Below are 26,950 nucleotides of genomic sequence, written 5' to 3'. Positions count from 1 at the left end.
CTAGGTTTGAGCCCCAGAACTAGAAAAATAAAATCAATGTGTCAGTTACAGTTTTAACAGAGTATCTCAATTCCATATACTTTTGCATTAAGAATAGATTTCATATAAATCGTTGACAAAATGATAATTGTTGAAGCTGGATGATATTGCTTCATTAAACTATTCTCCCTGATGTGCATATTTGAAATTTTTCATAATAAAAAGTTAAAGGATTTTTAAATTTTAGCATTATCTAGTTTGTATGTTTGGGATGTTAGTGAATCACTTTAGATCATTTCTTAATATCAGAAGAAATCAATTTATAAAACTAAAGCACAGTAGTAATAATGATTCTAATTTTTAAAAAAATATGACATATGTAGGGCTCTAGAATGTCTTTTGTGCATTCAGGCATCTCCAAGATAAATTTTATTTATTTCATTAGAAAACTAATCATTCTTTAGAGTTCATTAATTGTTCAGAAGACTTCCCTTTATTTTTTCCTTAGTGTGTTATTTGTTTCTGAAGTAGAGGAGAGAGTGGCAGTAATAATGAGGGTGATCTGTGAATGTTTAGGTCAGGATGAAAGTTCATGTGGGCTCAAAATAGGAGCATAGGTTATAACAAGTACCGTTGAGCACGAGGATTTCAACATGGCACAGCGCTAGAGTTGTGGCTCAAATTCAGTTGATCAGGTAGTACAAAGTTCTTAAAAATCTGGGAATGCATACTATTTAAATAATAAAAATAAAATAATGCCAAGACAAGGTTGTTCATCTTTATACAGTTTGTATTTTGGAATTTGAAATATTTTACATTTTAGCTACAGCGATAGATTTGGTGTGGTTAGAATTTTGTGCATACTTTTCTTTTTTCTTTTTTTTTTTTCCAGCTTTAATTGAGTTTATTGGTACATTTTAGGGATACAGTACAGTTACATTCATTGTTGGGATCTTGTACCTCTACATGGCAAGTCTTGATTCTCATTTTTTCCCCTTACCTCTGCCCTCCCTTCACCCCCTCCTCCCCTCCCCATCTACAAACACTTTATTTTCATCTTTTCATTATCTCACATTTTTTCTTTTCCCTTTTTACTCTTCCCCTACCCATCCCACCTTCCCTACACTTTTAGCTCCTACTTTTAGTAATAGAATATTTTCTCACACATGATGCTAAAAGTAACTTTGTCTTAAAAAAAATACTTGATGGAAGTCAATAAAGTACTCTAAATGTCCATGAACATAACATATCCATTAGTGATTTCTGTGTTAAAATTTTTGTCTTCCTTTTGGATTAGCTTAACATGTTTTATAAATTGAATACTCATGAAAAAGAATTACACCAATATATGATATGATTTTGCTTGGCCTTTGTAAGGGAGACAGTTTATACATCAATTTTAGTGTTTCTTAGTAACACAAGTTATTCCTACCCTGTTCCTTTTCATACCTTTTATCAAGCACATATTTGGAAATATTTTATATGATGTGATACTTGTCCATCTGTCCGGAAACACACTACTTTGTCTTACCTAAACGTCATCCTCCAAGCTTCACCCTCATGCATATATTCTTCAGTTTAATGACTAGATTTTGACTTGAGGGCCCTGTTTTGGCTTGTCAGAATCTTAAAAGTGTTCTGGGAAATAAATTTCTTTTATGTATTGTGAAGCTAAAAGTTATTGAAAATGTGTTTTCATAATAAAACAAATATAAAGTATGGCTTTGGGATCTAGTTATTATGTTTGTTAGTCCTTAGGGAGATAGTTTAATCACTTGTGATAAAGAAATAACGACTAAATTTTGACAGGTTGGCTTGTATTCAGTTTAGATAATGATTTATGAAAATGCTAGGTTGATAGGGAATGTTGTTTTCATTCAACAAATATTTATTGAGCACTTGGAATATGCCAGTCACTGTGACAGGCACCTGGGGGTGCAGTGGTAAATGAAGTATGTGGTCTCTGGTTTCTAGAAAAACGATGTAGTTAGAATAAGGTCAGGTAAGAAAGGCTTCTCTGAGGTAGTGAGCTTTAGCTGCTGAGGAGCTTCCCAGTGGGAGTACCATATGCAAAGACCATGTGGCAGGAGGTTACAGGACATGTTGAGGCAATCCAGCATGCAGTAAGTGAATGCTGCAAGTTCAAGTTTTTTTTGACAAAATTGGTGTTGAATAAGAACTTTATTCTTTGTAGAAGCGAAATAAAAGAAATCAGAGCTGAGGGTATAGCTCAGTGGCCTTGTGCTTGCCCAACATCTGTGTGAGGGTCTGAGTTCAATACCCAGCACTGAAAAAATTAAAAATAATAATTAAATGGAGTTGTATATGTTTGTGTTATCTCCTTTTTATTTGACTTCTCAATATCTCTGTACCTGAGATAATAAATACTGTTTTCAGGGGCTGGGGATTTAGCTCAGTGGCCCTGTGCCTGCTGGGAAGTGCAAGGTCATGAGTTTGATCCCTGGTACCAAAACACACACACACACACACACACACACACACACAGACACACACACACACACGCAAACACACACACACACATTGCCTTATTTTCAGATATGCCAAGGCTTTAATGAACCTCAGAGCTTATTTTTCTTATTTAATGCTTTAATTCTTCTGATGGTCCAATTGCTTGAATATGACTGGCCTGGTGTTGAGTTGTTTTTCGTTCTTGGATGTTTCATTTTCAGACAGTGTAACTAATAGTGTTCTTTCTTAATGGTAGCCAAAATTTTAGCTCATAGAGGCAAAACTGACGAAGTCCAATTTGTTTTTATACTCTTGTCTATTGATGTTTACTGACATAAAGGTACAAGTCTCTTTTTTTACAAAGCTCTTTTTCCATCATTCAGAAATTTTAAATATATACAAAAGAAGCTTTTTCTGCCTTACTGTCTTATTTACCCATTGCCCAGCTTCCATAGTTGTCAGCCTCTGGCTTTGATTGACAGATAATGAGCACCTTCTTTGCAAATGGCCTTGAATTGTCAGAGCTACGGAAAGGATCCTAGCACAGTTTTGGCTTTAAGGAACTCTCTTTCCAACAAGAGAAGAAAGTAATAAAATCAGCTAAAATAATACAAATTGATATATACAGTGAAATACTTTATAAGAGACTTATGGATTATAAAGAACAAGTACAGGAAGGGCATTTCACCTTGCTGATAAGTACTGAAAGTGGAAAATGGGCATATAGATTTGGGCTCTGAAGAGTTTTGGAGAAAGCAAGCAAGGTCAGCCAAATTTTATCAACCATTAGGAAACCAACTCCATTGACATATTAAATCTCATATCTGTATGTACTCCTAAGTAGGTATTTTTGTGAAGAAAGCCTTAGTTTATCAAACAACTTTATGATGATAAATAGGACCGTTATATAGTCTATTATAAAAGGTGAAGTAATGGAAGCTTTACTAGTGATTAAATATTTCTTAATGATCAGATCAAACTCACTCATAGGTTAAAAAGCCAAAATGACACATGTTCAGTCAACTTGACCATAATTGTTTTTATTGTGTATAGACAGAAAAAATACTGATCTGCACTCACCCAACAGCTAAAATTTAATTTTAACGTATGCATTAATTATAAATTTAAAAATATAATTAAGCATTTTTAATTATTATATTAGGAGAGAGGTCAGGAATTCACTCGCTGGGCAGATGACATATCCAAAGTAAAAACACTGCCTGTCTCTTTAGGCAGGATTAAGGTCCTTAGTCCAATTTAAAATGCATAAGAGTGTGTGGTCATAAGGAAGACTTAAGAGTGTTTAGAGTTATGTTCAAATCTATCCTTTTTTGTAAAGCCTTATCAAGGATGGACCATTAGCATGATCTTGTTTTTTATTGGGATTTGCCCTGCCTTAATTTTGAGATTCATATACTGTCTTTTAGTACAACTACATGAGAAGATAAGTTATGCTATGTAATGGTTTCATTGTCTTTTGCCTCACAACATTCTAATTTTTATCAGGAAGAAATTGTATGGTGAAGTTACATAGTATTTCGAAGTCATTTTACTCTTTGATAGGAACGCCTGCTCTCTTACAGTTGGAGAGAAAATTGACTGTCTCTGGATGAGATAGATAGTAGCAAGCTTTTAGAAGGCCATGCCAGGCTGGAAATATTGCTGTGATCATTTTTGGAAAATATAATCTCCCACAACACTTAACCTGGTTATCTGTTATCTTAATCCATTTTGTGACAGTACCAGACTGAGTAATTTATAAAAAAATTTATTCTCAGTTCTGGAGGTTGGAAAGTCTAATATCAAGTTATGAGTATCTGGTGAGGGTCTTTCTGTTCTGAAATAATGTAGAAGGTATCGCTGGAAGAGAGACAGCTGTAAGAAACCAGGAGGGTGGGAGCAAGAGAGAGCTGATTGTTTTAGTAAGAACCCATTTATTCCCTCAGCAGTGACATTAATTCATTTATGGAGATAGAACCTTAGTGGCCTAATCATTTCTTAAAGGCCTCACAATTAATACTGTTAAAATAGTAATTAAATTTAACATGAGTGTTACAATTTAGATCTAAAATGGCTCCCAAAGTCTCATGTGTTTGGAAGGCGATTGAATTACAGAGGGTGGGGGATATCCTCCTCAGTGGGTTCATTTATTAATGTGTTCAGTAGCTAAGTGTGCTGTTACGAGGTGCATCCTGTTTAGATCGGGGCACTGTGGGCATGACCTGAAAGTGTACTCTTCTCTCCTGCTCTTTTCTGTTTCTGCTTCCTGGGTGTTCTGGGTTGAATACTTGTTCCTCTATCATGCCCTTCAACCATGCTGTTTGTGCCTTGGAGCCAACTACTTTGCCTCAGCCTCCCAAGTGCTGAGATTATAGGTGTAGGCCTCCATGCCCAAACTAGAGAAAGCTACTGTGAACTGAAACTGAGCCAAAATAAACCTTTCCTCCTTTAAGTTGCAACTATTGGTTATTTTGTTCCAGTGACAGGAAAGTGACTAAGGTAGGGAGTTTTAGAGGAAACATTCAAATTATAGCACCTGTATTCTCTTACTTTGGCCTCAGATTCAGTGGGTAAAGTCAAAAGTGTTCAGTAGTTAAGTGTACAAAAGAGAAGAAAAATATTAAAATAATTTTCTATGATGACAGCTCCTCAGTTACATTTTCTGGAGTTCTATCCTTAGGAGACAGGGCTACAATGGCAAAACTCAGCTTTTTATATTATGATAGCTATCTTAAAACATGATATGATGCATCCCACCAGGGATCAAGTCCCAGTTCTGCCATTTACTGGCCATGTGACACTGATAAGTACTTTACTTCTCCAAGTTCAGTTATCTCCAGAGTCAGGGTGATGATAATTTCCTTACATATCTGGCTTATAAGATAGAGATAGTCTATTTCATTTTGCCATAATGAAATACCTAAGACTGTGTAGTAGAACAGGCTTTTTTAGCCCATAATTTTGGAAGCTTAAATTCTAAGACCTGTTAAGCTTCTGGTGAGGGCCTTTTGGCTATATCACAATGTGGCCTAAAATACCTTGGTGGAAATACGAAAGGGAGAGGAGTTACTTCGTGACACAGGAATCAAACTGGCATAGCTAGGTTTGATCTTTTGTAACAACTCTTTCTTCTAGGAATGAATTCACTGTAGGAGACCTGACCTACTCCCACGAGACAGCATTAATCCATTCAGAAGGTTAGAATCCTCTTGACCTAGTTATCTTCTATCAGGCCCATATCTTAAAATTTCTATCACTTTAACACCAATGGACAGGGGTCCGGGCTTCTAGCATATGAACCTTTAAGGAGCAAACTGTATCCAAAATAGTGGAGATACATGTGGAAAGAACAGCTCAGTGACCGGGAAGTCCTGGAGTATCAGCTGTTATATTAGGCAGGTTGATGAAAATGTATTATTTAGAATGTTAAATTTATTATGATTCAAAATGATACACTAAGAAACCAATTTGAGATATATAATTTGAAGGTAGGACAAATATAAGTTCTTGTGACTGGAGGGAATTAGAATAGAGGAAGGCCTAAGAAGGAATTCTGGAAGAATATGTATGATGTATCCATCTTGTAAGGTACATTACCTTTTTCTATCTCCAAAGTGGTTTGAGCCCATTTATATTAGGCCTTGTTGTAAGAGTTTGCACAACAAAACACCACAAACTGGTTGGCTCAAGCAATTGAGATTTATTTTCTCACTGTTATGGAATCTGTCAGTCTGAGATCAAGGTGAGTTTGCTTCTCTCCTTTGCTTGCAAATGAACACCTTCTTGTTCATATGGTCCTCGATTTGGTATGTAAGCAAGCAACCTGGGTGTCTTATGTATCTTCTTATAAGGAAGGACACCAGTAAAATTAGTCTTGGACCCATCCTAATGGCCTCATTTTAGCTTTATCACCTGTTTAGAGGCCTTTTCTCCACATACAGTAACATTCTGTAGCACAGCAGATTAGGGCATCAGCATATGAATTTTAGGGGAACACAATTCAGTCCTTAATAGCATTGAACAGTGATTTCAGTGATTTTTGGGGAGGCTTAATATATTTTTGCTCAGTTGTACCTCTGTTGATCTTTGGTGTTGCTGGACATTTTTAGGTTTTCTATGTTTTTCAATTGTAACAATGCTCCTATAAATAGTTATGTATTAATATTCATATAGTGTGTGAATTTCTCTGGCTCTGATTATATGTAATGAAATGGATTTATTAGACTGTTGTGGATGAAATCACTGGTTTTGATAGACATTGTCAAATTGCCCAGAAAAATTAGTTTTTTCTGTCCTGGAAGTGTCAGAGAATTCTTGTTTCATTTTCTCCCAGGTAGCAGTGATACTGTAAGATTAAAAAAAAAAATTCTGATTTATATGAATCTCATAGGGTTGGATTGTGCATTGCTCTACTCATTGTTGATAATGAGCATCATTTTGTGTATTTATTGGTCATTTAAGATTTCTGTGAATTACTTGTTCATGTCTTTTACTTGTTTTACTTTTCTTATTGATTTATTGACATCTTTTTCCTAACTGCTGTTTATTCCATTGTTAATTATGTGTTGGAGAAATACATTTTTGTAGTTTATAGGTTGTCTTTTTCACTTTGTTATGAAGTCTTCTTTTGTGCAAAAGTTTTGAATTATGTTTTGAAATGGGATCTTGCTTAGTTAGTTGCGTAGGCTGGTTTGGAACATGTGATCCTCCTGCCTAGATTTCTGAGTAAATGGAATTACAGGCTCTTGATACTCTGCCTGGCTAGAAGTTTTTACATTTTTATTGTTAAATTTATAAAACTTTTTCTTTATAGTTGCTTTTCTGTTGTTATTTATTTTTGAAATGGTGCTTGAAGTGCCTTGATGTCAGTTGAAGCAAAAACAAAATCACATATTTATTTTTGTTTAATGGAAGGATGCATTATATAAGCTGTTAATTTCACTAGGATATAATTTTAAATGATAGTGTTTTTGTTTTATAAGACTGAATTTTCTATGTACCCTAGCAGATGTGGTTTGGGACTGTATTTTGTGTTAATTCCACAAGCTACTATTTCCATTTATGGGTGGGTCTGTCATTATGATACAAAATAAGTTTCTTTCTCTGTCAGTAAATAAAAGAGAACAGTGACTCCATCTTTCTGTATGTGCTTCCTTAGATTTTCTTGGCCTTTTGTAGCTCATTATTATCATCCAAGAATGTTAACTTTATGCTGTTAAGAATAGTATTGGTCATCTGAGAAATATTTGTTAATGTTATTTTACTAAAAATTATACCTGTTTTTTTTTAACCAATATATAAGGTTTTATAGAAGTCTAGGGCAACATTTTCTCTGTTATGCTGTTTTCACAAGTCAGTTATATACTTTGTAATTTTTTCCACATTTTTGCTTCCTCACCACAACCTTACATCTATAACTTCTAAAAAAATGCAGATTATGTGTGTTTTTGATTATGTGTTTTAAATGTTTACTGACTTATTGAGGATTCATTCTGTATCTGCATATAGACTTTGTAGTTTCCTTGCTAGTCTCCCCTCTGCTATTTGGCTATTTTCTGGTTTGTTTAAAATTTGTATCTCTATATAACAAGGCAGAGATAAATACTGTCTTCTTGGTTGCCATTATAATTTGGTGCCTGAAATTGGTGTACAAAATCCAAAGTTCAAGAAGTTCTAGGGTGGTGGTATCATAGTCTGTGTCGCCCAGGAACTTAACTAGATTTGTCTATTCTTTGGTCTCACCTTAAACCTACAGAATGAGAATGATGTAGGGAGTGGGCTAGGCTGGAAGAGTTTAGAGAAAAGGGGAGGTCATCTGATCATTTCCCTCTTCCTTGAACACACTGACCTTCATGTCTTTTCACTCTCTCTATCTATACTAGACTGCTGAAGTTAAGCAACTTTTTGTTGCACATCTGGTATCCCAGATGTAAAAGCAAAATCACTTGTTTATTAATATTTACCTGCATGCAGTATTTAGCTCTGTAAAGGATAGAAATATAAGGTTTTATCATATGCTTGAGCAGTTTAGAGACTTGGGTTCAAATTTTGACTCTGAATTTGACTTGAGCAGGAGTCTTTGTCAGGGTTCTTAGTCTTTGCATCCCATTTTCTTTTGTTGTAAAATGAAGACAATGCCAACTGTGCATTTCTGACTGGGATGTTCAGGGGATTAACAAATAATGTATATAAAGTACAGTACTTTAAACATAATAGGCACTCTGTAAATGGTAACTGGATGATATTATCATTATAATAATCATCTTGTAGTTATTTCTGTACTTGAACATCACACTTGACTCTACAGGGCATACTATTATTAATGGTCTAGGTGATGACACTTTTCAGGAATTGCTTTCCTGGCTCTGTGATGATTCCATCATGGTGGATAATTTAATTAGCCTTTGCCTGCTGAGCACTGTGTCTATGGCCCTCAGGAAGAAAAATATGGTATAGAAAGAAACAGAGTTTTGGAGTCAAGACAGATCTTAATCTCTTTACTCCACCACTCACTAGCTAATACACCTTGAGCATGTTGTTCAGTTCTTCTTTCTTCATTTTTTTTTCCACTAAAAAGGGTAACGTCTACCTTGAAGGGTTGTTGTAGGAATTAAATGAAAATACATGTGAAGCCCTTAGCCCAGGTAGGCATGGTAATTTTTACAATAATTATTGTTTTTCTCCCCAACCTCTTTCACATTACAGAATTTTAGATCTGTCTTATTCCTAATATATGTTGAGTTTTCTTTCATATTTGCTTTTGGTGACCAGAACCTAAGTGATTTAGCTACAGCTTTCTCATCTGAGAACCATGTTGCCCTTGCCTACGTTTGTAATCTGTTGAATAAAGAATTTTGATTTTTGCTGCTGGTCCCAGAAGGAACATCACCTCATCCGCCATTATTGTTGATCTGCTTGTTTGATTGCTAATTCTTTTGCTAATTTTTTTTTCTTTTAGTCTCCTAGGAGTGTTTCTGTTTGGGAAACTTAGGGCACATGTAGATCCCAAGTTGCAAGAGTGCTTAGTCAAAGTACCCTTTAGCTTTGTCTCACAGTTGTGTTATATGACACAGTAGAATGGGGTGAGGTGAGTCTTAAGAATAAATCTACTGTGTCTGTCTTCGCTTTCAAAAAGGAAAATTCTAGGGCATGTAGTGATTAGCAGCTTTGCCTTCTTGAAAGAGTTGATAGTTTCAAAAGAAAGTGAAAATGCCAATCTAGTAGTGTTGATAGGAGCTATGTTCAATATTAAAGAAAAAAAGTACATTTTATGGGTGAAGTCATTTTTAAAACACAGTATTTTAAAAGCTCTGGATTTTGTATTTACTTAGCTTACAGTGAATAAATATATTTTATTAGAGCATATCATCCTGTTCTTTTTAACTTCATAGTTTTACATTAAAGTATATAGATATGACATTCCTGCTGGGCTACTATGTTTTCTCATTTTTGATAATTTAAAAAATGTATATACTCTTATTGAGTTGATATCTTAAAACCTGAACTCATATAAAAATTTCATAATATACATAGTTTGTATTATTTTTAACACATCCATGGTAGGGACAAAGCATGGTGGTGGGAGGTTAGATGATATCTTTATTTTGAAGGTGTTTCTGTGTTTTAACTATTAGATCAGTAGTGCTCAACTGAAATATTTCAGTTAATCATATTAAAAATATGAAAAGATAATTCGTGACTTATTCCTTGCATTTTATGTGTTACTAGATTATCAGAACTTTCTATGTATCTTTATAACTAAAGTTGGCATTTTAAAGTTTTAAAATATCAAAAAGTGGAATTGGAAGTTTATTGAAACTTCTTAATGTTCCAAAGTACTGTGTATTTATGTCTTTGCCACATACAGTGATATATACATATATATAATGTAGATTTGTGCTTGCTTGAGTCTTAAAATTTGCATTTGTAACAGTTCTTGTGATATAGTTTGCCTTGTGAAGAGCCAAGAGGCTGATACTGTATCACTAAAATTGTCTCATAGGTATGATTCAGACAGTTTTATTAGCAACATATGGGGTATGAAGAAGCCACAGAGGGGAGTGTGGAGTGTGAGGTGCTGGTCTGTCTTTTCTGACACATAATTATATCAGTTCTCATGCATGGTGTTATTTGTTGCTGTCTAGGGAATATAGAAAAATAATATCTAATGTAATGAAACAAACTAGAATAAGTTATAATTATGGAGTTTATAGGGAGTTGTTTGGATTAAAGACGTGCTTTCTGCACTTCAACTTTTTTGATATTTTATATTTTAGTCAGCATTCTAAATTAAAGTTCAGGTTTTCAGTATTTCAATATTTGGATCAAATTTTCATAATAGGCACATAGCTGAGTTTCATAGATGAGGAAGACATTTGTATCTCTTTCTCTATTGTGATAATGTGTGTTCTATTTGATTAGTTTTACTAAGTATTTATTAATTTTTCTTTACAGTTATTTGTAGTGTTGAAATGATTACAATCTTCTGATTACTACATGCTGCATACAGAGGACAATATCAGACACAGCCTGTAGCTATGGAGTTTAATTCTGTAAAAGCAATTACACTTAGATGATGTTTAGTCAGTGATAGGAATGATAGACATATGTGTTAGTCAAGTGGTTACCTCTGGGAAAGAGAGTGGAACATGGGATCAAGAACAGATTTGCAGGAGCTTCAACTAAGTTTGTTTCTCTTTCAGCTACAGTTGATTGATTACCAAGCACTTTTAAATCAGAGACTCAAGCTGATGCAAAGGTAGTGTTATAGTTTGTTTAATCTTCCTTTCCTACTTCTATTATCTGGCTTACTCAGTATAATTTCTTAAAAAGAGGGTAAATTGCCAAAGATTGAGGGATTGATGGAGAAGGTTTCAAAAGATTGTATTCTGGAAAGAATACTTCAAAAAAAGTACTGAAATATTTTTCTTTTTTTTAAAATTTAATTTATTGGTACATTCTAGGTAGACAGTACAGTTGCATTCATTACTGGGATCTTGTACTGAAATATTTTTCAAATTCCATCTCAGTTCAACTCACTGCCTTATGTTAAATATATGCATTTATATAGTGTATTCTGTAATACTTAAATTCTTTTTTTAGGGTGAAGTGGTATTGGTGAGTGAACCAAGGACTTCCACTATTAAGCTACAGTCCCAGACTTTTACTGTTTTGTTTTGCAATAGCTCTGCCTGTGTTGACCAGGCTTTTCTCAAAATTGTAATTCTCCTACTATGACCTTCTGTGAGGCTGGGATTACAGCCAGTGCCAAGCTACTTAAAACTTAAAGGTGATTTTTTTCATTCTTTACGTGTGAAAGTTACTGAGAGGTAAAGTTTCTCTATTTTTGATTCATATTTGGCTTTAAGATTGTTCTCCAAGGGTCTAGGCTTCTGAAATGTAGATAATTGAACTGTTTAATCTCCCAATGACTGATCTGGCTCCTTCTGTATGCTGGTAAAATAATATTGGTAAGCCAAGCTGTTCAATATTTAGATTGTATTGATTAAGAAGGCGGCATGGATTATATATTTGCTTCTAGAGTGTGAGCAAATAGGGTCATACTTCAAGTGCTTTTCTCATGCATGTGACTAATGTTATGTTTTATGACATAATTTTATCTAAACTATTTTCATTGGATTACTTTTTTTGTGGAATAGATAAAACTTCTGCTTGAAAATATAAAGAAAATCTTTACACTCAACCTCCCTACAAATATCAAGTTAAAGGTTGATGTGTTCTATGAACAAAAGTACAGTTAGATGGTTTCATTTTACAAGGAAAAAAATTAAGAATTGGGTTTGTATAATGGAGTGATTTCAGATATATATAGAAGGAAATATTGAGTGCTTACAATCTTAGATAAAGTGAACTCTGCTAAAAATATATGCATAAATAGTAATTTTATTACTTAAACCTCTTTCTTATCAGACCTTTATAAAGATAAGTATATTTTGTCTGATTTGAATTTAATTGCTAGTATTTTTCCTTGGATAGATTATAAACAGGGAAGAAGTCCTCAGTAAATTATAAAGATTTTCTATACTAACATTTGCAACTAAATATGTCTATTAAAGTTTGCAGAATAGTTGAAATAAGGTTGTAGTATTGTTATGTCTTTGTTTAGATGTCTTCCCAAAGCCTCATGCGAATGAAATGGGACTTATTTGAAGGTGGCTGGGTCTAGAGTGTCTGATGCTGGCATGATGCATTTTTCAAAGCTAGGCTCAAAGCAGTAGGATTAAAGAGTGTGAATGCTACTTGCCCTAAGTAGTCTGAATAAGATAAAAGATGCAGGAAGACACTATTAAGGTCCCTTGTTACTTTTGCTCTCTTCCGCTACCATGAACTGTTGCCCTCTGACATGTGCCACTCTGCCCCCGAGCCAGCCAATTGTGGAATGAAACCTTTACAAACTGCGAGCTAAATAAACCTTTCCCCATTTAACTTTGTGTTCTAGGTATATTGTCTCAGCAACGAGAAAAGTAAGACAGCTGTAATGTTAAAAAATCTGTTATACATAAACGTAGTATATGGATTAATTAAAATAATCATCTGTATTATAAAATAATGCTTAATGAATTGTTGCCTTGTATTTGTGTGTATGTATATAGTTATAATGCTTTACAAGGTATTATTTACATTTCTTACATATGCTGTTTCATTTTATTAATACAACACTTTTAAAAGTAGGTGGGTGGGCCGGGGATTTAGCTCAGTGGTTCCTCTGCTTGCCTGCTTCACAAGTGCAAGGACCCAAGTTTGATCCCTGGTATCAAAAAAAAAGTAGGTGGGATAGGTGAGATTTCACTTTGCTAAATGAAGACGAGTATCTTAGTAATCACATGATTTTTCATGAGAAGAGTTGGACTAAAGGCTGACTTCCTGACTTCTGATTTGTGATTTTTCCCAGTCGATCATAGGATCAGGGAAAATTGGATTTTTCTGGGCCATAGTATGTGTTATTTGGTCATTTTGTTTTGGTGTAATTCCAGTGTTCAGAAAGAAATAAAGAGTCAGCTTTATAGATTATGTTGTAATTTGTACTTTTGTAGACTTGGAGTAAGAATGATGAAAATTGGCTCAAATCACATTTATTTTGCAAACCTTTTATTTTTTATTTTTTCTAACCTCTGAATTATTTTATGAATACATGGTTACAGTACATAATGATTGCATTCCTTGTGGGGAGTTGATACATGTTCATAACACATCTTAATTCCTTTTTTTTATCTCCTCTCCATCTCTTGATTCTTTTCCATTTGAGAAAGTTCTGTCGCCTTACTTCCCGTTATCAATCTTTTATTTTATTCTTAATTTATATTTTAGACTTCTCATATGAGAAACCATGTGATATTTAATCATTGGGTCTGATTTATTTTACTTAATACCTACATTTTTGCATTATATTTATTTGTTAATAAGATGTAGCATTTTATAATAGTAAAATAGTTAAAACTTTGATAGAACCTATGTTTTTTGAAGTTAGGTGACTGACATATAAGCAGAATCTGTTTCCTACCTTCTCCTCTCCCACTTTTTAAAAAGACATTGAGCAGTTACTTTATTATTATCTTTTGCATTTCTGGTGGCTGTTGAAGGCTCAGCTATTTTCACTTGGGGAATTTCTTATATTTGTAGTCAGACAGTGGCTGAGGCCTCAATCATTTCAAAGGCTTTTAAGCTTACATATTTTGTTGATGTTGGCATTCGATTGGGATCTTGAGTTAGTGCCATCAGCTGGAACATCTATATATGGTCTCTCCATGGCCTGGGATTCCTGTCAGCCTGGCTGCTAGATTCCAAGAATGAGCATGGTGAAGCAACAAAGTGAATGAAATTGCATAGCCTAGACTTAGGAATCACATAGTGCCATTCCCATTGTGTTTTGCTGGTTGAGGCAGTCGCAATGAATGCTTCACTCAAGTACATTGGAAAAAGGAAAATAGATCCTCCTTAATAAGAGGGGCATCATTATCACTTCTAGAAGAGAATACAGGATGTTGTATTTTATTGTGGCCATATCTAGAAAACACAGTATGTCTCAGTCCATTCTCTGCTTATAACAAATCACATTCATCCCACATTCAGAGTACATCCGGTCCTTCCTCTGAGTCATGACCTGTAGTGACATCACCTTAAAGTGTGGGGTTTCTTCTAGGTGTAGGCCTTTCTCTTCCCTTTTGAAGGCCAGCCTCAAATTAGATTCTGGGAGCTTTAAGATACTAAAGGGAGTTTTAGCTTCAGCTATTATGATTTTTAGAATTAATACTATTTTAAAATGATTTTGGGGGAGATTTATGTTATGGTTTGTATCTAGATGTCCCCCCAGGGCCACATGTGGTCATAAGCTTGATCTGCAGTATGTGAAGTTGGAATTGATTCATGGTGCAATTTTAGGCTCAAAACCAAGGATTAAGGGTGTGAGTACTATCCACCCTAAGTAGTCTGAATAAGATAAAAAGGGCTGGGAGACACTGTTAACACTCTTACATTTGCTGCCTTGTGTGTGCCATGTTGTTTCTTCTCTGCCTTGGAGTTGGCTGATTATAGACTGAAACCTCTATGAAGTGTAAGCCAAATAAACTTCCCCTCTAACTGGGTGTCTGGTATATTGTCTCAGCAATGAGAGAAAATTAACTAACAATTTATAGTATTTTAAAATTGAAAGTAACAGTATTATTTAAGTAAAATATCAATTAGTGAGCCTTACATATAGAACCACAAAAAAGACATTTGCATGTCTTACCAAGATATACATAGGGATTAAGAAATGGAAATTTAGGGCCATTGGAAAGAAATATTTATTTATAAAACATAACATGAGATTGTTATTTATGTATTGTTCATGATAATCTGGAATTCATTCACTCATCCAAATGTACTGTGACTTGCCTATATGTCTTAATTTAGGCTTCCATAACAAATACATTATCAATTGGATGACTTAAGCAACAGGTATGGATTAGTTACAGTTCTGGATAATAGAGAGCATAAGATCAAGGTGCTGGGAGATCTCTTCTATTAAGGGCTTACTTTCTGGTTTGCAGACATTCATTTTCTTATATTCTCACAGAGCAAAGAGAAAAGAGGAAGTAAACTTTCTTGGGCTTCCTTTATAAAGGCATTCTCACTTATTCTTTTTTTTTTGTGGTACCAGGGATTGAACTTGAAAGGCAGGCCACTGAACCGCTGAGTTAAATCCTGAGCCCAAGGCATTCTCATTTATAAAGGCTCCTCCCTTAGATTCTAAATTATATTCCAATGGCCCCACCTCCAAATACTATCACACTGGGCATTAGGCTTCATCTCATGAATTTTGAGGCCCAAAAACATTCAGTCCATTGCAGTAGAACAGTTAGTATATATAACAGTAATTCAAATGCCTTTATGTAGGGTGTGGGGATTCTTGTAATCAAAAGGTTAGAACACTGTTAGGATGGCTTCACCTCTTTTTCTGTTTTAGTTGCAGCAGAATTTAACTTCCATGTATTCTACATATATCTTTTGGGAAGTTTTGAAAAGCCACAGTCCTCTGGAAGTGTTAAAAATCCTAAGAAGCTTTCTTGAGATGAAGTCTGTCTCCCCTTCCATTATTAAATGTGCTTTTTTCTTATCTGTGAATTTCACCTTCAGTTTACTGGCAACTGCTTTTTTGTGTTAGGATCACACAACTATGATTTACTCCTTGCAATCTGACTTTGGTCACACTTCTGTACTAGAACTACACTTTTGAAGGTCAGTGGTGACTACAATCTAGCCAAATGTTGATTTTTCCCCCCTCAGTTACCAATCTGCTTAACATGCTAATGCCACATGACCTTGACTTTTCAGTTACATGAATAGTTTCCTCTGAACTCTACTACCCACTCTCTTTCCTGTAGTACCTGTCCCCTAGATTAAGTCCTTTACCTTTGCTAGGCATTTTTTACTCATTGCATTTTGAATTTTATAACTTTAGTTCTTGTTTTTCATTTGAGTCATAGATATAACATCATTTCTCATAACTCTCACCCTGATGAATATTGCTGGTAATTCTCAGAGCTTCATTTCACATTATTGTCTATCACCCAAACTTTAGTTTTAATCTGTTTTTAAGTATTTGTCCTTTACCTCAGAACAGATTCCAAATAATCTCTTTCAGGCTCTTTTTTCCCTGAAAGAGAGAATATTCCTAAGACTTTGACATTCTTTATTTAGTGTCTTTTATGCTGTGTCCCTTACGTCCCAGTGTCTTTAATGTTCTTCACTCCTTGCCCATGGTATTCATCCCCTTTTCTGTCTCAGAGTATTTCATAGTTTACTTTCAAATACACACACAAACACACACACACACACACAGAGAATATTTTGTATTATTTTATTACGGAATGAATATAATACTCAGTACAAAACATTTGGGGAAATAGAATTGAGTTTATTTTTCTAGTTTATATGTCAGAAATAGGTTCTGAGAGAAGTGGTGACTTCTTTGAGTTAAGGGTTAATCACACTGAGGGCAGTGTGATTTGAAGACTATATAATGCCTGTACTTCAAACAGATAACTATTGTAATTTTGTGTTTTAAAGATCCTCCACATGCCATCCTATCCTTTAATTCACTTTGTTTACATTGCTGTATTACTGTTCATTAAACCAGCTATAGTAGGTGGGTACTGTAGGTGGGTATAATGTTTTAGTTACTGTGCTACTTACTATTTAACTCCAAAACTACTATGTAAGGTAGAGATCACTCTACTCATAGGCAAGCAAATTTTTATAAAACAAGAAATGGAGGCTTACAGAAGTGAAATAACTTGCTACTCATTAGTTGTGATGGAATAAGAGTATGTGTATGGTGGGGATTCACACCCTAACTTCCAATTTCTGGTTCTTTTTACAACTACATTCTGCTACTTACCAAATTCTTGATGTTACTCTTCTTTCTAAGAACTTACTGTGGCTTTCTTTTGTCTTTTTACCCATACTTACACCTCCTTATTGACCTTTGAGGACCTTCAGTGATTTGTTTCTAAGTCTCCATCATTTTTCCAGTAAGCCTCCACCATGACCAATCTGCTCTTGACCTTGTTCTCTTCTCACACAGACCGTACCTGGTCCTACTTTCTCCCATCTTAACTCATACCATTTTTAACTTGTATAGAATTATTTCACCTTTTCAATAACCTGGCAAATTGTGTATACTTAGAGTATGGCGGGTGCCATGATAGGACGTGTGAACATAGATGAATGTAGGGGTCTTAGTGTGGGGGGTAAGCAGTTGATGGGAGTAACCAGATTAGATTCCTCAGTCTGATTTGAGAGCATTGGTAGAGAGAGGTGTTCACAAGTTATTATGGCAGCATTCAGGAGGATATGGTTAAATTTACCTGAGTGATTGGGGAAGATGTGACAGAACTGACATTTGAATTATATCTTAAAGGATATATCCAGGGGACAAGTTGAGAAGAGGTGGTAAGAGGACATTCTGGAAGGAAGAACTATTGCATGTTTAGAAGAACAAAATAACAAACATGTATGCTGTATGTTGTGGTGTGAACATTAGGGGCAGCGTTCTGCAAAGGGATGTGTGGCTGCCAGTGAACTTCAGAGAATGGTTCTCCCTCGCTTGGTTCCTCTCCATCCAAGGTTTAGTGTTTAACTTTATGTTTTCAGACATTTGATATGCTGGACCCTTTAGGAGTGAACTTTTCTCAGGAATAGGCTTGCATTAGCAATGCTGTTAGGAATTCATATACAGATATCTATTTTTATACGTATATTGGTGTGTTTGTCAGTTTATTAATTTCCTAACTGTCAAGCAAATCAGGATTGCTTTATATGGTAGATAAGTGTTTTTGCTTTCTTGAAAGGCTTCTTGGGAAGCCAGCTTATTGATCTGGAGGTTAACTGATTGAGAAATACAACTATGAAGTTGACCTAGCATTTCTGACCAGTGCACTTTCTTGTTTCTGGCAAGAAATATGGGAAACCACATTGTCAGAAGACCTCCTGCTGATCATGGAAAGAAATCCAGGAAGGGTATTTGTGAACCATTTCTCAGCTGAGTTAACTTGAGGCCATGTTACCATAGGAATAGCTTTGCCAAGGAAGTCGTGTGATTCAGATCAGATCAGCCGAGACTTCCCTCCTCTATTTAAGCTTGATCTTGTCAACACTGGCCTAGGTGGCTTCTACATACAGTTCTTCGACCAGCCTCTTCAGCCCTGTTTCCCATACCTTCTGCTTGATGCATTCACCATTGAGACTTGTTAAAATATCTGTCAGGTTACGAGGATGTCTTAACAGCTGGGAAGAAAGGGCACTGTCATGTCTGTTTTGACCCATTTTATTTCTATTGGACAAATTTCCTTATTTTCTGGTACTTGGGCCAACATCAGGAAACGGTGAGTAGCCCCATGAAGCCATGAGTGATGTGAGAAATAAGGAGAAAGGGAAGGTCCTACGTGCCATGCAGGGCAGTTTATATATCAGAGTACTTTCAGCCCAGTTCTCTTTTCCTCCAGTAGTGTCTTTTTAGCTTTTTAATTTTTGTTATCTGTATCAAACTGTTAATATTCTACATAGAGTTTATGGTATTGGCTCTCAGTGGATCCTTAAGAGATTGTCTTACTTAGCCCCTTTGTGTTTTGACAAATAAATATTAGCTGTTACTTTTTACATTTTAAACATGAGAAACAGGACACTTGATTGAGACCTTTGGTTCTACTTTTTACTCTTAGTTCAGGCTGTTTTCACAACTTCCTTTCTTATCCAGCTTTTTAGACAAGGTATTACTTTTTATTTTATTATATAATATTTCTTTTTATATCGTGTAATTTTTCTAGCATGATGCTTATGCCATATGTAAGGATAGCTGTCTTGTTAATTGTTATGCATTTATCTCTTTTCTTTCTAGGCAGCTTGCCAATTTTTTATTTTAGGTGAACCTCATATTTATTTCCATCATACTACCTGGTCCAGTTGAATTTCAAGCAACATGTAGACAAAGGGTACCATTTTAAAAGTCAGAACCTCAATGGTCTAGTTTAGTACTTTAATTTTCTAGATGAGGAAATGAAGGTATAGCATAGCTGTAATGTTGCATAGAGCACATGCCTAGTGCATGACTAGAACCAGGATGTGATGACACTAGGTCTACACACCTTTGTGCTATGTACACTTACTTCCTTTTTGGCTGACTGATATATTCCATAGGGAAGAAAGGAACCCTCACAGGACACCCATGTCAATGTATAGTATTTTAAAACACTATATCAGAACTTAAATTAGCAGCATTTGTTGTTAGTGCTAGGACAAGTACAGTTTTGAATGTCTTAGATCTTACTGGATTAGGTGGAGAACAATATGAAAGGACATAGGAAGAAGAGGACATATATTGAATACGTTTTTTATTCCTACCAAACAGTAGTGTACAGGTGCTTTACATGTATTGCTTTATTTCTGCTGACAGTCCTGGGAAATGATTTTAGTGATGTATATTTTGCTGATGAAAAAATTGAGACTCAATAGATTTGAAGCAATCTCATAACTAGAACCAGAGTCCAAGTCTGTTTGACTCCAAAAACTGCTCTCTTTTAATTATGATTCATTGTTAGAAACTTTGCCTAAATCTCCTCAGAACATTAGCTTTGACATCAAGTACCATGCTTGACATCCTAATGAGGAGCAACCCAGCATCTGTGTCCCACTGTCTATAGCAGTAGTAGTACATGTTGATTTCCGAGCTTGATGAGGTACCTGACTCACTGACTTACTAAGCAATCTTAACATTTTGTAACCATGGTTCATGGCGTATTTTGCTTCATTCTGTCTCTCACTCTTTCTCTGATTCTGTCTGTCTGTCTCATGTCTTTGTTCTATTACCATTCTGTAGGAGAACAATATTTTTTAATACCTTGTATCTCATTCTTACTTCTGCCTAAAACTTCACTTTCTATGGTTAGATGCTGCTTGCATTAAAGATATTTGAACTGGAAAGCTTAACTCTCTTCACCTCAGGTTCTATATCGGTATGAAGAATCCAGCGGGGGGGGGGAAGAAATAGAAAAAGAAAAAACAAAACCAAAACCCAAAAGAAAAGAACAACAACAACAAAAAGAAGGTGATATGTAATCAAATTGTCTTCCAGCAAAATACTTTTCAAAAATGACAAGATATATGCAATTCACTACTTATTCATATTTTTAAAAAGTCTATATTTTGGTGCTAAATATACTTCAAGTTTCAAAGAATGCTTTAAAAATACTTTGGAATCTTCTTCCTAGATCTCTTAGTACTACATAAATAGTATAGTTTTTAGCATTTCCTTATGCATACCTGCAGTTTGCATCATCTTTGAGACTTTACCACTTTTTTTGTGAGTCATATGTAAACTAAGCTGACAAATGTAATCATATGTGTGTTTCAAAAAAGCAATTGAATTAGGGAAAATAATATTCAACCTTTTCAAAGAGTTGTTATCTTGTACTTTCATTTCAGAGCAAAAATAGATGTAAATCAAAGTATCAGTATACACGTTTTTAAACATTTTAGGTTTTGCATAAACCTTCATCTTGCCTCTCATAGAATTTAGAATATTTCTGGTAAATGGTTTCTGTAATCTGGTGATTCTATCATTCCTTCAGTTAAATTCTTAGTGATTATTTCTTCAAAAGAACAACACAGTGAGGAATTAGAACTGTGGCACTTGATTGAATTTGTTCATAGGGGAAAGAATGTTATAATGCTAAGAATGCTATAATGCTAAGAAGATATTATAATTTTCCCCTATACCAAAAAGTCCATGAAACTGTTACGTTCTATAGAGGGAGATAACTTCAAGGGAAAATCCCAAGATGGAAGGTATTGAGCTACAAGAAACCATAGTGAGAGAACAGTTTTTCCTAGAATGAGAAGTATGGTCCCTTTCCTCAATAGGAGAGCTTGAACCCTTTACCAGTATGTTAAGATGCCATTTTTATTTATTTAGGTTTTGCTTTTTTGTGTAATGAACTGGTGGAATAAAATGGCTGTTTTAAGAAAATTCTTGTCTACTATCCAGCAAATTAAAAAAAAATAGACTTCTCTGAGTATAATTTAAATGTTTAAATTTTTTTAGTGGTATTTATTTTTTCAGATTCTAAATTTTATGTGATTAATGCCTTTTAATAGAATATAACATGTTTTATATTCATCTAGTAAAAACTTTCTTATTAAGCATGTGATGGCATTCAGATAAGATGTTTAAGGCCACTTAATGTATAATTTATTTCTTCTTCATAGTGGACATTAGTTACTAATTGAATAAATGAGTGACTAAATGAATAAATAAGCACAGAAAGATGTGGAGGTATATGTGATTCGCTGTTCTTAGTCAGATTCATGATTTCATGATGCTGCCCTGCCAAGTGGTTAAAATGAAAATTTTTATTAAATCTGTAACCAATAAGAAAAGGATGAAAACTTAAAAAAAAATGATGAACTCTGCTACAGATTGATAGTCATTATAATTTGGAACATTACACATTTTTTTCTGTCACTTTCCCACAGTCACACCCACACCTACTCATACCCGTATACATACATAGGTTTATAGTTGGTGGAATAAGAAAATAATAATAAGGATAGATCCTTGTACATATTATTTTTGTTTAAATATAATTAGTATTACTTGATTCTAACAGATGTAAAAGAAATTAAAACTTAAGGATTTATGGCAAGTATATATGATCTTTTACAATAAGAAATTCACTAAGGTTGAAGGAAAACTTATGAAAAATATTAAGAGATCAAGATTATAGTCTAAGAGTTAGCTATTATCATATCACTTTTTTCCTACTATGAAAATGAATTAGCATATTTCCTTTTATCCACCTCTTAATTCTTGATATGTTAAATTTTTACTTTGTTAATCTGTGAAACACTTTTATTTTATAATTAATTTTCCCAGTTACTTGATTTTTTGTGTTTAAAGACATTCAATGCTTACTACCTACTTTTTTTTTTTAATAATTGTGATAAATTATCTCAGGAAATTTGTCCTGAGACAATATCTTTCTGGGGGACTGATGCTCTCATAAAATTGCCATATTTTCTTTTAAAATAAATTTCTCTGGTCAGTTTAGATTGAGTGATACTGAATCCTATAGAATAATATTAAACAGGCTTATACAATTTGATTATGTTTGCATTTTACTTTAAGTGCAATCTTTAAAATTTAAGAATATTTTTATTCATTTAGTTGTGTTTTAAAAGACTCTATATAATAAATACATGGATAGCAAAAGCCCAGAACCTCTGTTCTTTCTCAAAAGGAGTCAGTATTAAGTCCATTTAACACCATAAAAGCAGAGGTCCAGTGGCCATGTCCTAGTACATTCAGTAGCTAGTGGAAACGCCACTTATTTCTGGTGTGCCTGTATTCACTTATTAAAATCCTATTTTTGGAAGACCGGAAAAGGAAGAACCTTATTTCTTTGGTGTTTCTGTAGATTATAGGAATGATTCTTCTTAATTTTCACCTGTTATTGTATAATGCACCTTTTTGGTTTCCTTTTCTTTGCACTTGATAATGGAAAGTGGTGTTTAAGCAACCTAGTATATTAATCATACATTGTCAGTTCCGCTTCTTTTTTAAAGATCCATTTATTCAGAGGACCATGAACTTGTTCTGTCTTCATCTTGCAAAAATAAAGTAAGTTCTTATTTATAACGATACATATCTCAGTTTCTTCATTTTTAATTTTTTTTTTTGTTCATTTCTTATCTGACTGAATTGGATTAACAGATGGTTTTCTCTTTTGGTTTTATATACACACACTCACATACATGTATATATGTATATATCCACACACATATATATTTGTGTGTGTATATACTTTTTTCTTAAGAGCTCATGGATACTGTATTTATTAAATAATTGAACACTTGAAATTATAGGTTGCTTTTAAGCTTTATGGACAATTTGGCTGATCATCTCAGCCAGATACTTCATCTGAAGGGATTTCATATTTTTCCCTTACCACTCTGAATGTACTACCTACCATCTGCATATAATGGTGACTGCTGCTATTGAAAAGTAAAAGGTGAGAATTGATTTTCATAATTGGATATGTTTCTAGTTTCTAGGGTTCTAGGGACTCCTAGAGATTCTTTCTGGGCTCTTCTTGTCCTGAACAAAGAATTAGACAAAACAAACACAAAAGGTTCTGAGGTTTTACTTTTATTAAAGGTAGGCAAGGAAAACATGCTCTCCAGAGCCTGTGTGGCAAATTAAAAGTAGTAAGGGAAGTACACTCTATAGCATGAGAGTAGACCACTATGAAAGAACACAGTGGTCAGAAACTTAATGGCAGCTATCTTCTGTATCGCCCACTTCTCAGACTTAATGTCAGGTCTAGGCCATCCTGTCAAAAACCTGTTCAACTTGCAAGAAGAATTGAAGATAGCATTCTCTGATTGGTACTAGGTATAAGGTTTGGGAACTATCTTTCTGAGTATTTCCTAGATCTCCGTGATTGACAGATCACACCTAATTGCCCAGCCATAAATGCTATAACCTAGTGAAAATTTGTCTTACTATAGCCTTTTTTTTTTTTCATTTTTTTGAGACAGGGTCTCACTATGTAGTTGAGACTGACCTGGTACTCGCTATGTAGCCCAGGCTGGTCTCGAGCTCACAGCGATCCTCTTGCCTCAGCCTCCTGCGTGCTGAGATTACAGGCGTGCGCTACCACGCCTGGCTGTTTTAGTATATTAATTTAGTTTTTCTGAAGATTTTCTTTTTAAATTATTTCCCTTTTCCCAAGTAAAAGTTTTCTTCTATTATATCTTTGCCATTTCCCTCTTGTTCTATTATTTGTTGTTTTTCCTTTTGCAAGTAAGTAAGTATGGTTGAGAATGTAGTCCTATGTATCATATGGTTAGCATGTGCAAGGTCCTGCATTTAATATCCAGCATTTTTTTCAGGTCTCATAATATTTTTTCCATTTTTAAAAATGTTTTGTCCTTTCCTCTATGTTTTAGTACTCAGTGTTCTGTTTTGATTTTTTGTTGTTGGTGGTTTTGCTTCATTTGTGGCATTAGTTTTATGTTTGTATTTTTTTCAGTCTTTAGCTTTTTCCTGTTTTGCTAGCCATTACACTTTTCTTTTTTCCTTCTCTTTTCGTTGGCTTTTCTTTTCCTAGATATATCATAGTTTTCCTTGACCCCTTTTACTTTGAAGTAGCTCACATTCTCTTTCAGATTGTAGAAACTTCTTGTATAAATTGTTCTGTTCCTTAGGACATTTTCTTTTCTTTATATCTTCCCACTCCAATCCTTGATAGTTCTGAATACAATTTTCTTTTTTTTTTCCTCCTGGTTGCTTTTTGATTTTTAATTATATTTGTATGCATTCAGTTCTATTAAAAATGGATATTACCTGAAAAAAAGTATGAGGTTAGATACATGTATATGAGTGCTAGAGGGAGGGGAGAAATGGCATCAGTGTTTACTTTTATTTGGGTTTGTTACCTCAGATACTTCCTTACTGGATATAGCCATGTTGCTCTGGTTACATTTCTCACTCATTTCGTAGTGCTGTGAAGGTCACTATAACTTTCAGGCACTTTTATTAGTGAGCCTGTATGACAAGTGGTGATAGTTGCTTCTCCTTTCTTTTACCCTACTTATCAATCATGCTGATTTAGGAGGGAGCTTATGTACACTTATAATATCTTACTGGTTTTCTTCTGTCTTTTGTGGTATAGGTGTATTTACTGGAGAAACCATTCTAATTCTAGGTGAATAAATATGATCACTCCAATCAGAGTTTGAATATCTAAATATGATGTCTTCAGTCGGAGTTTCCTTGAATGGGTTGTTAGAACAGTACTAATTTTAGGGAAATCTTTATCCCTCTTGAGATCTGAAGGGGTGTGGTTTGGCTTTCAGCATTTTTATACCTTTTGAGTCCACATATTACATAATTTGGCTTTTAAAAAACTTTGTGGATTATGATTTTGTCTATGTCTTTGTTTCATTGGCAATGGAATATTAATTATTTTTTGTATTTTTAACTTTGTTGTTTCTGCAGTAGATACTGGGCTAGCAGTTTCTTCTTTTTGCCATCCTTTTCAATTTATTTGCAGTCTCTGTATTCTTAACAAGAAAGTAGTAAAAGATCCTGACATTAGATTTTAATTATTGCTTTTGAAATGAATTGTCTAAATTAATTGCTAATGTTTAAAAATCGTTAACTATTGGGAAGCTTTAAAACACATCTTTCATAGATTGCCAAAGAAAAATAAATGTTAAGGGGATTGAATGAAGAAATCAATTCTATATAATATAAAACCTTGGAGTCAATATAAAGTTTAGCTGCTTTGTACGTGTTTTTTTTGTTTTTGTTTTTTTGTTTTTTGAGACAGGGTCTTACTATGTAGTTGAGACTGATCTGGAACTCACTATGTAGCCCAGGCTGGTCTCCCACTCACAATAATTCTCCTGTCTCAGCCTTCCAAGTGCTGGGATTATAGGCGTGTGCCACCACGCCCATCTTGCTTTTTAGTTTTTTAAATGATATTGGGAATGTAATCTTTTGAAACCATCATTGTGAAAGTAATGCTATCATTGTGAAACTGTAAGAACTATTCTTCAATATGGGAAGCCTGTTGAATTTGTCAGTAAAGCACATATTTTAAATTTATGTTGGAGAAAGGTCCTTTTCAAGAAATCTGACATATCTTAAAGAAAAAGTACATTACATGAGCAGAAGAACCATTGTATAACATTTCCACATTAATTGTATATGCAAGATTTGGACTTTATTTTGAAATCATTTTATTTTTAGAGCACACTTTATTTTTTAGGGCATTTTCATGTTCACAGCAAAATTGAGTAGAATGTACAGAGGATGTCTCCCTCTCTCCCTGCTGGTCTTTCTCATATCTCCTACCATAGTAGTATGTTTGTTGTAATCAACAAGGCAACATTGCCCTTAGCAATGTAGGTTCCTCCATGTCTTCTTTGTGGCTTAGCAGCTCATTTCTTTTTAGTCCTAAATTAATATTCCCTTTTGTAAATTTGCCGCAATTTATACATTAACCCTCTGGAGGGCACTTTGGCTGCCTTTATGTTTTGGTATTCTAAGAATTTCTGTGGATGTTTTTGTGTTTAACTTATTTGGATAAATACACAGTTGCTCAGTTTTATGTTGCATATATATGTTTAATTTTATAGGAAACAAAAAATTTGTTCTCCAGAATGGCAGTTTCATTGTACAGTTTCATAAAAAATTAATGAAAGTTCCTGTTTTGCTTTATATTTCCTTTATTATTTGTTGTTGTCAATGTTTTGAATTTTAACTCTTGTAGTAAGTAGTGTTTTTAATTTGCAATTCTAAAGAGTTTCACAACTTTTCATATGCTTATTTGTCATGTCTGTCATCTTTTCTGAGGTGCCATTGAAATAATTTTTTGCCTATTTTAATGGGTAGTTTCCTTATTGTTGAATTTTTAGAGTTCTTTATATAATTTTAATC

At 34.2% G+C, this 26,950-nt stretch overlaps 1 protein-coding gene across 3 annotated transcripts in view; it reads left to right on the top strand.

The window, feature by feature from the left end:
• The window catches only part of Gtdc1 (glycosyltransferase like domain containing 1), a 369,864-nt gene that overhangs the window by 28,913 nt on the left and 314,001 nt on the right, over positions 1 to 26,950 (top strand). Inside the window, exon 1 of one of the 3 annotated variants that reach the window (XM_033757212.1) lies at positions 11,186 to 11,206. The exons of 1 other annotated variant lie outside the window; for it this stretch is intronic. The gene's annotated coding sequence lies outside the window, so the exon portion shown is untranslated. Of the gene's footprint in view, positions 1 to 11,185; positions 11,207 to 11,717; positions 11,738 to 26,950 lie in introns of those variants that run through there. One more of the 3 variants, XM_033757213.1, reaches the window with a different exon arrangement.

Source organism: Fukomys damarensis, unplaced genomic scaffold (genome assembly GCF_012274545.1).
Source record: "Fukomys damarensis isolate Sample0158 unplaced genomic scaffold, DMR_v1.0_HiC HiC_scaffold_29, whole genome shotgun sequence".
Classification (NCBI taxonomy): Eukaryota; Metazoa; Chordata; class Mammalia; order Rodentia; family Bathyergidae; genus Fukomys; species Fukomys damarensis.
The sequence above is the reverse complement of the archived record's forward strand: the minus strand, read 5'-3'. Positions and strand labels throughout refer to the sequence as shown.